General features: G+C 36.9%; 1 protein-coding gene across 3 annotated transcripts in view; it reads left to right on the top strand.

Moving 5' to 3' along the window:
* The window catches only part of OSBPL8 (oxysterol binding protein like 8), a 195,713-nt gene that overhangs the window by 6,743 nt on the left and 174,602 nt on the right, over window positions 1-14,368 (top strand). The gene's annotated exons all lie outside the window — the stretch shown is intronic.

Raw genomic sequence — 14,368 nt, 5'->3', positions numbered from 1 at the left:
CCAAGCATGGGCTGCTTAGAAGAGGTAGTTGAGGCCCTAAGAATATCCATACCAACAGGAGCTGAGGGGCCAGGTTAGGAGGTCACTGGACGCTGCTGCAGCATCCTCATCAGTATATGCCATTGCGACTCTTATCAAACCTCAGAGGCCCGTGAGGACCCAGAGGGCAGTCCATGGGTCCACGTTCAGACCATCTGTAACATTACCAGTGCCCGTGAAAGCTTTCCTCTACATCCAGATACCATGATAAGTATAAGGAACAGAGAAACTAGAAACGTTTTTCTGTAAAAGTCTGAAGAGTTCCGGTAAAGCAGGGTTTCTCCAACTTGGCTTTATTGACATTTTGGCCTGGATAACTCTTTGTTGTGGTGAGGGCTGTCCCATGTATTGTAGACTGTAGAGCAGCATCCCTGCCCTCTACCTGTTAGATGCCAGTAGCACCTCCACTAAAGTACAACCAAATATGTCTCTAGACATTGCCAAATGTCCCTTGGGGGGCAAATCACCCCCAGCAGAGAACTGCTGCCTTAAAAACAGAGTTAACCTGAAAGAAATTATTTTAAACTGAAAGAAACTTACCTTTAATTAATGGACTTTTTCTCCCTTTAGGAGATGGGTGGAGTTCATGGGGGAGGTTGGTTTACGAATGTGCAACAAAGGAAGCTATGCTGCTTTTATAAAACATACTAGTTTCTATTGAATGTCGATCTACACTTCTGCTAATTTATCAGTTTAGACGTTGTCTGGATTTTCTGCTTTTTCTTCTTTCCTTTTCTTTCTAGACTGGTAGCTATACTTCTTCTTGCCTAGATAAACACATTTCCCCCATTCCCCCCCAACCCCAGCTGTCACATCCATATGTCCGTCACTAAATGACAAAACCCAAGATATGGTTTCGATACTATGACTATGTAAATATCATTTAATCCTAGGCCAGGTAGTATGCTCAGATTATGATTTCTTTTCTACAGATCCTATTAAGTAGCCCTTGGGCCACTTGAAGAAAAATACCTTGATACCATCAAGGTCCAGTGTATTTTACTTTATTTTATCAGTTGCTCAAAATCTAGCCATTGAATTAAAAACAATGGACATGACTTCCTATTTTCTTGGTGTTTCTAATTTCCCCCTTTTCTGGTATTGTATGCCTTTATCATAGTCTCTGCCAACTCTTCATCATACTACCTGTTGTATTGTGTCCCCTATTTATCTGGCGTAATTGTAATTCTGCTTCAATTTGGACTAGTTGCCTTTTAGGTCTCTTTCTGGAACTTCCTTTCACTGTCCTCTTGAATTGGGTCCATTCTATTATAGATCTTCCTTTTTTACTAAATTTATTTGATCTTTTTTTTGGAGTACAACTTCCAAAAAAAGTGTGTTTGAGAGGCAAGTTTTCTGAATTATTCTATGGATAAAAATATTTTCATTCTGTTCTCATATTTGACTGATAGTTTGGGCACAATATTGTAGGCTGCAAATAATTTTCCTTTGGGACCCTGAAAGCATTGCTTGGTTGTCTTTCAGTGCCAGGGATGCTGATTCGAAATCAGGTGTCATCTAATTCACTACCCTTTTAAGGTGATTTGTTCTTTATTCTGTCTGAAAACTTTTAGGATCATCTCTGTTTTATCTTTCTGCTGCAAACTCATAATGAGCTGTACATGTTGTTTTGTTTTGTTTTGTCTATATTTGTTTTAGGCACTCAGTTGCCCTTATTATTTGAATCAGATTCTTCAGCTCTAAGAAATTCTCTCCTGTCTTTGATATTTTCTTCCCTTCATTTTCTTGTTTGCTTGTTTATTCTTCAGTAGGGAGATGTTTTCTGTCTTGGACTGGTCCTCATCTCATTTTTACTTTCATATTTTGTGATTCTCTTTGCTCTGTGTTCAGGGGATTTTTTTCCCTAGTTTTTTGGCTGATTTGTTGAGGGGAGGGTAATCCCTGAATTTTCTTGTTCTCTTTTTCTGCCATTCTTTTCTTGTTTTATGTTGTAGTACTCTCTTTAGTCTCAGAAAATGCAAGGTAGATTTTTAAAAGACATTTCGTGTTTCCTCAATTATTTCCTTTTCCCGTCTGGCCAGCTTTTATGTTTGTAATCTTTTTTTTTTTTTTCCGTACTTAGTTTTCCTTATATGCCTGGATTGGTTGTCTCTTCATGTTTCAGAAAGAAGGACCAGCTTCCTGGTCTGGATGTTCCCCTCCCACCCTGTTCCTTGGACTGTTTTCCCTATTAGGTGTTTTTTTTTTTGAGTAGGAATTCTGGGCACAGCACTTTAGGGCAGAACAGTATAGGGTGGGGCCTATATATTGACAAGCATTTTAGGGTAAGATGGAGGGGAGCCAGCTTCCAGGCTGTGGGCCCTCTAAATGCCAGATAAAAAGGGTTTATTACTCTGTGCCAGCATCCCCTAGACAGTTATTCACTTTCTTTAGAGAAAAGCTGACTGTGCTTTTGCCAGGGAGTAAATGTCAGTTGTTTAGGTGCTGCTTGGAGATGGGGGATGGAAAATGTAGTCCCTTATACAGTCAGTCAGGTAATACATAATTCTCCTATTTTTAGCCCCACTATTATTCCCACCCTTTGCTGAACCGTTTACTTTGCAGTCATGCTTCTCTGGGGGTTCTGTCAGATGTATTGGTTCCCAACCTTTTGCATCACTCTTAAAGGGTATGATGAGGCTGTGGCTCTCTCTGCTTGTGATATCAATCAATTTCACATCTACTTTCATCTTTCAGAAATTTATGGACTTCTCTCTCTACTCTGTCCCCACTTTTTGTGTGTGTCTTATTTTTAATTTAATTTTTTATTTTATTATAATTAAAAATTTTAATTTTTAATTTATTATATAAAGGTTACTTTCCATTTACAGTTATTACAAAATATTGGCTGTATTCCCCGTGTTGTACAGTACATCCTTGAGCCTATCTTACACCCAGTAGTTTGTACCTCCCATTCCCCCACCCCTATGTTACCCCATCCCCACTTTTAATTTCTTTGCTCTTATGGTTTTATTTTTTTTCTGTATGAATTGTTTTTGTTTCAATGCGAGATCTGAAGTAACTGGAGGGAAAATTTGTATTCAGTCCATCATCTTTTATTGGAGATCTTTCCTATTTTTTTTTGTTAATGCAATGATCATAAAAATTGTGATCATGATACTGTGTTGAAATACAGTGATATTTCTTCACTATTGATTTGTATAGGTATTTTGTATCTTTATGCCAGTCGGTCCTAAAATTTGTATGCTTTTGAATTCTTATTTGCTTCTTAGTTTTTCTGTTTCCTCTTCTGTTGTCATCTGCCCCAACTTGTACATGTCATTATGATTCTTTTGCCATTTCTAGTTTGTTCCTTGGAAACTGAATGAGACCATTTAGGATTGTGCATAAAATAGCGACTTTTCTCCAGAGAATGGCATGTCAGCTGTAAGCCCATGACTCTTGTGACATTTTGATTATTCATTACTTATTTTCTGTTTCTCAACTGTGTCCAGGCAGGTGAGGTGTTATTCTTTTTCATTTACTTCTCTGCCTTAATTGTGATATCTGCTTTGGTTCCTTAGTTATTGATCTTTTTCTCTATAACTTTTCTGTCTCTTCTACCTAGTTATCTTTGGTACTTTAAATGTTGAGCTTAGATTGCCTAGCTGGTTCATGAAGGCTGTAATTTTCATCTCCTCCTCTCATTTTATACTCAAAAAAATTTCCCAGCACTGTTCTAAATTTTTTATACCTTATTCTCTTTTTTATTTCCCAGTCTCCTTTCCTGAATCTTTAGGAAAATTGATTGATTATAATTTATCCTGGGCAAATAAATTTAAATTTGTCTGTTTACTTCCCTCTCTTCCATGATATTGCTGCATTTCTCTGTTAATCTTGTTCAGGCCTTCTCTCATTAGACTTTGTAGCTCTTTCTTCTACAGCTATGGTTTTGACTGCTGGGAAGTGTGTCTTTTATGATTGGAGTTATAATTCTCTTGCAATCAGAAGTTTATGTAATCCAGATTTTTTAAATGCTGACTACTTTGAAGTTGAGATCCTGTCAGAAGGGCTGTGATTTGGAAGGCTTAAACCCCTAGATTTGGCCTGATTATGTAAGATACTGTGGAACCTACATAGTACATGCTTATTTGAAATTTAAAGTAGCTTAGAAAAGAAACTGGCTCTTGTGTAGTTTCTTTATTTGCCCACTGTAGGGGAAGTCAAAGGTGTAAATATTCCCTAACATTGATGTCTATTTACTGATTATTTTGTGAACTTTCTCCTATTCTGTGGAACTCTTTCTTGGTTTTACAATCCACAGGTTTGATTAGATCATGGTTATATGTCTTTTGCTTTACCTTTTTCATGTATTCTAAGCATTTTTCCTTTTAGATACCTGTCATAATTACTATCCTTTTTGTCTGCCTCATTACGGTATCCTTTATTGCTTCTCTTAGGTTTATAGTTTTGGTACTTTTTCTCACTTTTCCTGAAGTTTTAAAATAGAACCTTCAGCATTATATGGATAGTACTGTGACTGTTTTTCAAAGGTTTGATTACTTGGGAAATTATGGTTTTTGTGTCTTTATTTTCCCAGGAATTTATGATTAGAGTGTAGGAATTAAAAAAAACAATACTCTGTCATTACTGAGGAAAAATTCCTCTGTGAAAACAGAGACTCATTTTAAGAGGTTGATTGCTTAACATATTTAGTGTTTTAACTAGCAAGGTCTTATTTGGTTATTTTGGGGCTTCTTCTTAATTTACAGTAGTAGTAATTAGCCTCTTCAAACTTACAAGTTGAAATTAACCAGTGATACATTTTGTGGCTATGAGACGAATAATGATTTTAATTAAATTCAGCAAATATATGCTTTTTTTTGGATTCTCCAAGAACTTTTTCATTGTCACCATATTGATCAGTTTTCTTTTAGGAACAGTCTTTGAATATGAGTTATTTCCATAGTTTCTCATTTTTGGTAGTCATTTTTAATTGAAGTATTAAAAATTGTGTTGGTTCTCATAGATCCTTTTTGAATTGGCATGTGGAAGTGTAATTATGTGTCTTGGTTACTTACATGATAAATTAAAGATGATCAGTACTTTGGTTGTGGTAATTTATACCTTGGATTCAAAACCCAGAAGCATCTAGGCCAGAGTTAGGCACTCAGACACTCATTTTTCTTTCATGCCCAAGATAAAAAGCCATCCTTAGTTGTATCAAAATATGAAGAAATTGCTTTTGGGATTGAATAAGAAAATCGGTAATAAAATTCCTTGAGATTATCTTGAATTAACTTTAGATCTTGCATTTCAAGCTTTGATCCTTAATAAAGAGCCATCACCTTAAGTATGGGTATGAATTTACTTGTAGGAAACTGGGGTAAGTCTCTTGGTTGATTATAACCAGTTACCATAATTAATGAGAAACACATTCACTTTTTTCTAGTATCTTGATTTAAAACTAGGTTCATATTTTCCTTAGAAAAGAACCTTTTAAGAAAATAGTGAAAATTTACGCAGAATGAGGTAGTTTTAACTGTAATTTAAAATATCTAAGTTGAAAAACAAAGACTTAAAATCCAAGGGAGACATTTAATATATAGGACTAAATTATTAATACTTGATTGACAGGGAAATATTTCCAAATACTGTCCTTAAGAGACCTTGATTTATTACTGTCTCAGAAACACTCTTTGAGACCCTATGTCACAGGCTTGTGCAACCTAGCATTACAAACACCAACTGATTTAGTAAACAGATGCACTGGGAAAATAAGAAGCCTGCCAGAAGTATTGTCTTTCCTGCTAAATAACTTTGTGACCTTGGCAAACCACTTAGCCTCTGTGGGTCTTAATAAAATGGAGAGTTGGAACAGATAGCCTGTTAGGTTCTTTTGAGGATTCCTTGATGATGCTAGGGGGTAGAATTACAATCAGATGATATATTATGTAATATAGTCCTTATAATAGCTCTGAAATAGATGGTATTATTCCCATTTTACAGATAGAATTATTGATGTTGTACAGACTCCATGTTCAAGTAACATGCTCAGTCATGTAGGTACTAAAGGGCCAAGCAAGAGGTTGAACCTTGGCCTATGTCATTCTGTAGCCATGTTCTTTTTGGTATACAGTACTACCTTTCCAAGCCATGTCGTTAGAGTAGACCACCAGATTTTAGTGTTAGAATTTGTTCCATTTCTTTTTTTTTTTTTTTTTTTTTTTTTGCGGTACGCGGGCCTCTCACTGTTGTGGCCTCTCCCGTGGTGGAGCACAGGCTCCGGACGCGCAGGCTCAGCGGCCATGGCTCACGGGCCCAGCCGCTCCGCGGCATGTGGGATGTTCCCGGACCGGGGCACGAACCCGTGTCCCCTGCATCGGCAGGCGGACTCTCAACCACTGCGCCACCGGGGAAGCCCCTGTTCCATTTCTTAATCTGTACTTCATAGTAAATGTGCTTTTGCATTATATCATTTGTTATTCAGGAAAACCAGAAGTCAGGGATCAGGCCTGTCTTTGAGTTGTGCCCAAAGTAGAAATGTGTGACCAGCTTTTAAATAAGCATATTAAAACTTATATGTCTAAGAGATGATTGATGTGTTCAAAGTTATCTTGAATTTATTTCAGTAATGTCACTGTTTTTCAGAAACACTTTTGAAACTATTTCGGCATTTCTTTAGTGCCTTCAGCCTCATTCTTTTACCTATATTCTGTGGTGGCGAATAACATCTCTTGAGAATGGATTTGATATTTGGGAAAAGTGGGAAGTGATTCTGAGCAGGGTCTCACACTTAAAATTAGGGATCAAAATGAGAAATGTCATTTTTCGTTAAAAATAATCAGTGACCAAAAGGATGAAAGCTATCCTTGTGTCATTTATATGGTAGCTAAGAAAGTGATTAGAGGAGAGGAGTTCGAGAATTCCTTTGTATGATGGCAAGTTGAAATGGTCTCTAAAAATGACTACTCTGAATGGAGATAACCTTTATTTGGATATAAATTCTGCTATATTAGTTAAAGTTACATCTTAAGATAGTTACACTTGTTCTCTGTTTGCGACTTAGGCCAGTGCTATGCTGATTTAGCATGCGCTTCAGAGAAAGAGTTGGTGAATGAATTATACATGGCAGATATTTTTTCCATTTAAAGGAGATCAGAGTCTATATAACAAAAAAACCAGAATCTATGTAACATTTGTTTGCATAATAATTTCTCAGTTACATTCATATTTATTACATAATTTGTGGTTATCTGTATTTAGGTTTAATTCCAGGCAGCTACCCCATCCCATTTCCTAGCATGAACTAAAACCACTTGTGTTGCTAAGCGTGAGTGTACTCTCTGATGCAGGTTTACATGTAAAATAACTTTTGTGCAAAAATTATACTAGGCTGCATTATAAACATGTTTATATTACTGAATGGTTTTGTATATCAGTGCTGTACTCTACTGGTACAGATACTAAGCAATAATATACCTATATATCTTGTTGAAGAAGAACTTGTGATAGGAAGATTTCATTTTATCTTTTGAAGGCATTATTTTTCTTAATTTAAACTCCTAGATGGTAGAGTTTAATGAAGCTTCCTCATTTGTGAGTATTAAAGGATACTAAAAAATGCCTCTAGTCCCTTTTTAATAATACTTTTTCCTTTTGAGGTTTCAAAATAATTTAATGTTACAAGACCTTTAATTCAACAGATATTTGAGGGTAAGTCACTATGCAGGGGCAGAAAATTTAGTGGGAACTAGATAGACATGCGACTTCTTTGAGTTTGTGTGTGTGGGAAGGGTGGGGAACAGACAGTAAACTACTGATTGAACAATCCACTGTGTAATCACCATTGTGGACAGTGCTAAGAGGAGGAAATAGAGGGTGATAGAAGATTTTGCTGACCTAGTGGGTGGGGAGGGGAGCCAAGGAAGGTGACTTAAGCTGAGGGAAAAAAGAATAATATTTCTGGCAGAACATCTTGTTTAAATATCCTGGCACAGCAAGGAACTTGGCTTTTGCTAGGAATTGATTGAAATAGTCCCCTGTGACTGGAGTGTTTAAAAAAAAAAAAAAGAATGATAACGTGGTGCAGTAGGCAAGGGCCAGGTCATGCGAGCCTTGATAGACCTTGTTAAGGATTTTGATTTTTGTCTTAAGGCGCCTTGGAAACCATTAGAATATTTTAAACAGAGGGTCATGAAATGATCAAGTTTAGAATGATCACTCTAGGTGCTGTGTAAGAATGGTTTGGAGGGAACCAGGATAGATGCTGGGAGACTCATTAGGTCGTGTTGAAATTAAGGTACCTATGGCTTATCCAAGGGAGATTCCTGCAGGCCTGTGGGTCTCAAAGTGTGTCACCTGGGAACTTATTAGAAATGCAGATTCTTGGGTTCTACTGAGACCTATTAAATCAGAAGCTTTGGGGGTGGAGCTTAGAAATCTCTTTTTGAACAAGCCTTCCAGGTGATTCTGATGCTTCCTAAAGTTTTTGAACCTCTGCTGCAGGCCATTAGATATGTGGTTTTGGTGTAGGAGAAAGTTCTAGGTTGGTGATATGAATAGGGAATAACTGCATGAAGATGGTAGTTGAAAATGAGAGGCGGAGAAGAGGCCCTAATAGAATGAAACCTTGAGAGACTACTGTCCAAGTCCTGTACAGAGTGAGGCGAGCTAGTGAAAGAATCAGAAAAGGATTGGTTAGAGGAACTAGAAAATCAGGAGCATCTTTGCATAATGGCATTGGTGAAGGAAGCATTAAACTTGACAATGAAGGGTCTTTGTGTAAATAACTGTAGTGGGAATGCAGAGGTAGGCACCAGATTTCAACGGGTTGAGAAGGAAGTGGAGAGAGGAGTGAAGAAAATACAATTTACTCATTTAAGACATCCCTTACTCTTTGGACAGATATTTAAAATTCCAGAATATGGGAAAATTAAACTAAATAACCTTGATGGGCAGCTAACCAGCATAAGATTCTATTGAGAACTGTATGATAAACTCTCATTGTTTGGACCTATTGATTTTGAAACTCATAATCTACATAGAGGACTGAGCTCAAGTTTATAATTGTCTTTACCACTTTGCAAGGAATGCTGTAGTATAATAATAAACTTATGGGAGGAATGTTTAGCCTACCAAGAATGCTGGGTTTTTTTTTTTTAACATGATTGAAACCACTTTAGCAGTATGCATTTATATGAAAGTAATTTTTAAATTATATATACTCTTATTTATTACAAAAGTATTAATTCATTTTCTATTACTATTATGTATTTAAAGGAAAAATTTTTTTTTTTTTTTGCGGTGCGCGGGCCTCTCACTGTTGTGGCCTCTCCTGTTGCGGAGCACAGGCTCCGGATGCGCAGGCTCAGCGGCCATGGCTCATGGGCCCAGCCGCTCCGCACCATGTGGGATCTTCCCGGACCGGGGCACGAACTCATGTCCCCTGCATCGGCAGGCGGACTCTCAACAACTGCGCCACTAGGGAAGCCCAGGAAAACTTTTTTTAATTAAAAATTTTTTAAAAATTGAAGTATAGTTGATTTACAATGTTGTGTTAGTTTCAGGTATATAAAGGAAAATTCTTTAAATGCATTTTATAATTCAAATTCCAACTTTTAATTTCTTTAATTACCCCAACTTGTTAGAATTATTTTAACGTGTTAATGTTATGCTGTTCTTAAGGAAGACCACATTTAATGTGAAGTCAAATTAAGATAATTTCAAGGTCAGCCCCAATTACAAAATAATATTTTTCAAGTTGTGTGTGTGTGTGCGCACGCGCGCACACACATTGTGCATACACACAAGAGAGGGGAAGGGGAGGGGGAGACAAGTCATTTTGAGATGCATTTTCTCAGTGAAAAATTTTTGTTTAAATTTTTTAAAAAGCAAAAACATGATTATTCCATCAACATATGCGGTCTGTAAAATTCAACAGTACAGAAACTCATAAACTTAGTTTCTGTTGCCACTAGACCCCGCTTTATGTCCCACATAGTCTACATATTACCAATTTGGTATTATTCTTCCAGATGTTCTTCCCTTTCTCCCTCCCTCCGCCCACCCTCTCTCCCTTTCTCTCTCTCTCTGTATATATATATATGTATGTGTATGTATAATTTTTTGAAAAATAGAACTGGGATTATAATGTAATGCTGTTTTGCAGTTTTTTCGCCAGGCAATACATATTACTTCTAAAAGGCTGAATCCTAGTAATTCCTCCCATTGAATTTATATTTTGTTCTTTGAACATTGAACTGAGACTTAAAGAAACTTGGGTTCTGGTCTCTTTTTGCTCCATGATCTTGGGCAAGTCACTTAATCCCTCTGTGTTTAGTTTCTTCATCTGTAAAATTTAGAGATAGTGAGTTATTGATTTGAAGATTTCTAATAGCTCTAAAGTTTATTTAGAAATGCTAGGATTTCAAAGAGCAGACATTTCCTGGAATTTTATATAGAAAGTGATTATCTTAACACACCTGTGAATACTTAAAGGGTTAAGTTCTTGCCAAATTAAAAACACAATAGTGGGGGGAAAAAGCATGTTAGAAACTAGATTCAAAAAGATGATTTCCTGGGCTTCCCTGGTGGCGCAGTGGTTGCCGATGCAGGGGACACGGGTTCGTGCCCCGGTCCGGGAAGATCCCACATGCCACGGAGCGGCTGGGCCCGTGAGCCACGGCCGCTGAGCCTGCGCGTCCGGAGCCTGTGCTCTGCAGCAGGAGAGGCCACAACAGTGAGAGGCCCGCGTACCGCAAAAAAAAAAAAAAAAAAAAAGATGATTTCCTGTCATTTACTCGTGTCCTTAGCTTTTAGGATAAGCACAGACCCGTAAAAAAAAAAAAAAAAAGAAGAGCTTTCTTAGCTGCAAATTTACACCACTTTTTTTGCAGGGTGTGGGATATGGGTGGGTCTGTTGGGTCTTTGTTTGGTTTTACCCATCCATTGTTCATGGGAGATAAGACAACTGGGACTGCTCAGCGTTCTTTAAGGAATTGTGTCATCTCACATAAGTGGCTTAGAAAAGCCAGGGCACTAGGGATAGGAGCCATTGGTATGAGGCCAGGAGCTGTGCTTTCTGTTCTTTAGCTTTCTACCTTGCAATTATTTGCTAAGTAAAATTTTCACAAAAAACTTGAGAAGGCAAAGCAGTCTTAGTTTGAAGAATCTCTGAGTGAAGGTGTTTGGCTTTTGAATTAGCATTGCTCTGTTCTTATTATTAATATTATGTTTATTAAACGGTAGTTTTTATTTTCCTGCTTTCAATGTCTCAGGTTAATGATTTTATTTCCATTTCGTTTTTTTTTTTTTTTTTTTTTTTGCGGTACACGGGCCTCTCACTGCTGTGGCCTCTCCCGCTGCGGAGCACAGGCTCCGGACGCGCAGGCCCAGTGGCCATGGCTCACGGGCCCAGCCGCTCCACGGCACGTGGGATCCTCCTGGACCGAGGCACGAACCCGGGTCTCTTGCATCGGCAGGCAGACTCTCAACCACTGCGCCATCAGGGAAGCCCTTGTTATTTTTTTTAATTGTTTTCATCTTTCTTTATCCATAGTGTTCTTTGTCCATTAAACTTTTAGGGCCTCTTTTCTTTTTTTTTTTCATTTTAACATCTTTATTGGAGTATAATTGCTTTACAATGGTATGTTAGTTTCAGCTTCACAACAAAATGAATCAGTTATATATATACATATGTTCCCATATCTCTTCCCGCTTGCGTCTCCCTCCCTCCCACCCTCCCTATCCCACCCCTCCAGGCGGTCACAGAGCACCAGCACCAAGCTGATCTCCCCGTGCTATGCGGGGGGCCTCTTTTCTTATTCCTAATCGTTAGCTTGTATTTTTCTAATATTTTCTTGTCACCTTTATAGATTTTGAATTTCTCTGCCCTTTTCATTTGATTTTTGTGCTTAAACTCTTTCTAAAAATTTAGCTATATTTTTTCCAAACAGGATTTTATTAAGGTAGAGACACAAATAAGTATAAAGAAGAAGACTTGAGAAAATGAATGACTCCAACAGTGGCTTGCCCAGGGAGAGCTTTAGTTTATTTTTATTGATACATGTATTCTTTTTTCTATATACCTGGCTGCTCGGTGGTATGGTTCTAATGTGGATAGCCCCAAATATACTTCACACTCTAAGCAAGAGATTCAGGATAACTTTTTTCCCCCCCACTTATCCAATAGTAGCTCTTAGGGCTTCTCATAAGAGACTTTCTTATTCCTTTAAATTTTGAACCACTTCCTCGTAGCTTTAATCTGAGTAATGCAGATGCACCATGGGCAAATTTCCCACCTCTAAATAAAATAAGTTTATTTACAGTGATAAAGCCTTTGAACTATACTTAAAAGGACTGCTCTCATGTTTCCTGTCATCCCTTTAATTATGTTGAAGGTGTTTGATATTAAAAGTTTCACATGAAATTGAACTATTTGTAGTGAGGTGGATGGACCTAGAGTCTGTCATACAAAGTGAAGTAAGTCAGAAGGAGAAAAACAAATACCGTATGCTAACAATATATATGGAATCTAAAAAAGAAATGGTTCTGAAGAACCTACGGGCAGGACAGGAATAAAGATGCAGATGTAGAGAATGGACTTGAGGACATGGGGAGGGGAAGGGTAAGCTGGGATGAAGTGAGAGAGTAGCATCGACATATATACACTACCAAATGTAAACTAGATAGCTAGTGGGAAGCAGCCGCATAGCTCGGTGCTTTGTGACCACCTAGAGGGGTGGGATAGGGAGGGTGGGAGGGAGATGCAAGAGGGAGGGGATATGGGGATATATGTATACGTATAGCTGATTCACTTTGTTATACAGCAGAAACTAACACAACATTGTAAAGCAATTATACTCTAATAAAGATGTTAAAAAAAATAAAAAGTTTCACAATCCTCATTTTAAAAACAATAAACAATCTTTAACAGTGTCAGCCTCCCAGAATCTGCTTTTCAATAATAAACACAAACAAAAAAAACTAAAAATAGAACGACCATATGGCCAAGCAATCCCACTACTGGGCATATACCCAAAAAATAAATAAATAAACACAAACAAACAAAAAAACTGGTGGATTTTAACTAATATTTTATTGCTAATCTTATTATTGAAAACTTTGTTTTCTAATTTATATTTCTTAAAATAGGAACTTCCTTTTTTAGTGTACATATAGGAAATGCTTTGAAAAGTATTTTATAGTATAAAATACTATTATCATGAAAAGTAACTTTTAAGGAAAAAAACATTTGTGATTCTGAATGATATAACACACCAGTAATTTTTTTATGTCTTCATAAATACTTCAGCTAGGTTACTTTGATGTATAACATATGGGCTCAGGAAAGCAAAGGTAGATAAGGTCATTCTTTATTCTCTATATGTTCTACTCTGGGCCAAGGCCTCTAACTGGATATTGCTCTGATGTAAGTGGAGCAGATAAAACCTTGTTTGTTAGCTGACTGTCACTATATAACATCCTTTCTCAGTAAGAGACTTCAGTTGATTCAATCCTGTAGCTTTGTTGCCCTCACCATAGCTACATTGCTGCACTTTGTTTAAAGGTCAGCATTGTTGCCCTTTAATATTACATTTCTCATCGTGCATCTCATTCTCATTCAGCATTTCTGAACGTTTCTCTCATTCTGGCAACTAAATTAGCTCAAATTATTACTATTTTGGCTGTGTATTTCCAGATACAAAGCACTGAAAAAACACTTTAACATATATAAAATATAGAAAGGAGTTATTCTGCCATATGTGTAAAATCTTAATGAGTATTTTAGTTTAAATGCCATAAGAATGCAAACCCTGCATTCTTTTGTTAAACATTTTAAAATGTATACATGTAAAAATACTTCAAAATTATAAATACCCAAGAATCTTAATCTTGGTCACATTAGGCCTCTTAAAATATAATTATAGCATTCTGATACCTTTTAAGTTGTATGCGGTGAGATAATTCTTGTAGTTGGTAGTTCTTTGGGGAGATTTGTTTGTATTGTTTTCCAAAATAACAGTCACTTACAGAGTTCAGAGTCTGGAAAATCTGAAGGCTTTCATAATTTCAGGAGCACAGTGACAGCTACACAGCAAGTCCATATGTTGCTTAGCTATAATTACATTTTAATAATTACTTTTTCTTTGGAGGAAGAACTATGGCTAACCTCCAAGAGAATGAAGCTGATGATTGTAAGTATTCAGATTTTCTCAACTGAAAGAACTTTGTCTTTTTTATCCTATTTTAAATAGTTGAATATATTTATTTTGTATCATAGCATCAAGTGGATGAAGTTTCTATTCTGGGTCCTACTGTAAAATTTAAATGAATATTTGCATCAGATGGGAAGATTACCCTGGTTTTTTTGTTACTCCCGTATATG

The sequence above is a fragment of the Delphinapterus leucas genome, chromosome 11, assembly GCF_059928025.1.
Source record: "Delphinapterus leucas isolate spDelLeu-1000000601 "Yukka" chromosome 11, BTC_Dleu_Yukka2, whole genome shotgun sequence".
NCBI classification, from domain to species: Eukaryota; Metazoa; Chordata; class Mammalia; order Artiodactyla; family Monodontidae; genus Delphinapterus; species Delphinapterus leucas.
The sequence above is the reverse complement of the archived record's forward strand: the minus strand, read 5'-3'. Positions and strand labels throughout refer to the sequence as shown.